Source organism: Sprattus sprattus (assembly GCF_963457725.1).
Source record: "Sprattus sprattus genome assembly, chromosome: 16".
Taxonomy (NCBI): Eukaryota; Metazoa; Chordata; class Actinopteri; order Clupeiformes; family Clupeidae; genus Sprattus; species Sprattus sprattus.
The window spans coordinates 19,803,443-19,806,140 of NC_137914.1; positions in this window are offsets into that span (position 1 = coordinate 19,803,443).

The window sequence follows — 2,698 nt, forward strand, 5'->3', positions numbered from 1 at the left end:
CATGGAAATGGGAAATTAGCCTGCAGCTTGTGTGTGTGCGCACATGTGTGAATGTGTGTGTGTGTGTGTAAGTGTGTGTGTGAGTGTGTGAGCCGGGGGCTTTACATGGTGTTTGTATTGGGTCCAGGCGGCAGTTAGGTTGAATTCTGACAGGAAACAGACCTGAACCAGTTATAAGAGATTTCGTATGTCTGTGTGTACATGTTCCTTTGTACATTCCAGGTACCTCTTGTGAAAGTTTTTGCCATATAACTTTTGTCACTATCGTGTGTGTGTGTGTGTGTGTGTGTGACTGGTCTGTGTGTCAGAGTTATGGAGTGGTGGCGAGAGGTGGAGGCCAAGAGTGTGAACATAAAAGCAGGTTCCACAATAGTCCTTATTCATTCAGGAAAGGCCATTCTCAAGTCGCTCTCTCGCTCTCTCACACACACAGACACACACACACACACACACACACACACCATTTACAGAAATCATGCTTATAGTTCCATATTTTCCAGCCACAGTGTCGGTCCCCGCTATGCATCACACACAACTACATTTATCATTACTGTCATTCCCTCTGCTCCTGCAGAGACCCACTGTACATGCAAGTGTGTGCAAGTGTGTGTTTATCTCTCTCTCTCTCTCTCTCTCTCTCTCTCTCTTTCTCTCTCTCTCTCTCGCTGTGTTTTATTTCTTTTCAACTTTCTCACAGGGCTTGCTGTGATTTGTGTGTTTTGGTTTGCTAAGGACAAGTTATAGGGTAGAAGAAGAAAGGAGAGGAGAGGAGGTAGAAGAGGAATGGGGAGAGGAAGAGACATGACGTCGTGAGGTAACATTTGCTAATACTGGGAGTATGTTGATTTGCTCTGAGACAGCGTACTGCCCAGAGTATGACCCATGCCCCATGAGTAACACAGTTCTACTGGACACCACAGTCAGCACTGCTTCTGTATGAGTGGAAACGAACTCATTATTAATGCTGGAGGCTTAAAGATTTATAACGTGGTGCTGCTTGGATTTGGTGTTTTGTGTTATTTATGGATTTATGTGTAAAGGGTTGCACCTCATCTCACTCAGCTCCAATGTGAGCCTGTGTCAGCGCCTGTGTCAGCGCCTGTGTCAGCGCCTGTGTCAGCACTCAGGAGGTAGGGCACGGTTCTTACACCAACGCCATGGGTTCCATTTCCATGGAGTCCACACCAAATCGATTGCTTACCTGTTGTAAAAGGCACTTCTAAATTAAAGGCTCTGGAAAAAGTAACCAATCTCAACCAGAGCACTGACTTGGGAAGCAATGATGTGAGTGGGTAAGCTAAGGACTAAAAGGGCTGAGCTTTATGTCCTATCACAGTGCTCTCCTGGAATGTGATCCCAGCAACAGATGTCTACTTTTAGCTTTGGTGGTGTAAGGCCTCAGCTTCTGGAAAGCCACCATTTCTTACCATGACCTTAATGTCACTCCACTAATAAACCGAAATGAACCGAGGACGTGTCCGGGTAAAAGAGGACGTCTAGTCACCCTACAATAATGTCACTCCACTAATAAACAGAACGGAACCGAGGACATGTCCGGGTAAAAGAGGACGTCTAGTCACCCTACATTCATTTCACTCCACTAATAAACCGAACGGAACCCAAGTGCGGGTTGCTAATGCTACAGTGGGAGATAAGAAGATAAGATGGAGAGAATAAAGCCAGGGAAAAAAGGGGGAGAAAGAGAGTGAGGGGTGAAAGTTAGACTGCCGCTTTTTACGGAAGTAGGAAGGTTTTGGTCAGTGGATTGAGTGCAGGAGACAGGGTAGACAGAGAGAGAGAGAGAAAGAGAGAGAGAGAGGAAGCTGAGAGGGTGATTAGAGGGAAAGAGGAGAGTGTCGGTGAGACAGGTCTGCTGTCTGCTCTGTGTTGGACTGAGGGTTGGGCCACATGACAGTGATGAAGGGCCACATGAAGCAGCCATGAAAGGGGGAGAGGACTTGAAAGTCTCACACATCTACCGAGCGGAGGTGTGAGAAAACACAGACATGGGGTGGCATGCAGGGGGCCGGTCAGAAAGACAGCCAGAAGCACATGGACACACACACAGTTATACGCACACACAAACACACAGTTATACACACACACACACACACACACACACACACACACACACACACACACACAGAACAGAACCTGTCTATGAATCAATTAATAGAGAGGAGGCAGGAGCCAGAAAAACTCAAGTCAACCTCTCTCTCACTCTCTCTCTCTTACACACACACACACACACACACACAGAGACACACACAGAGACACACACATCTTTTTATTTCTTCTGTTTTATGAAGTGTGTTTTATCAGAGAATGAGTGATAGTGAGATGGTGACGCATGAATGAATAGCACTGAGGCACAGCGGTGAGAAGAGAGAGAGAGAATAAAAAGAAAAAGACAAAAGGAGAGATGGAGGGAAAGAAGGTGTAGAAGGAGAAGCACTCGCTCACACAAATGACGGAGTAAGTGCTGAACATTTACACCTCTCTCGCCCTCCTTTTTAAACAGCTAAGTGATTATTTACACAGAGCTTATGATGAAGGATTGAGCTCTCAGAGACGTGCTTAAAATCCTATAAGTCCTGGACATATATACAGACACACGCACACACACACACACACACACACACACACACACACACACACACACACACACACACACACACACACACACACACACACACAC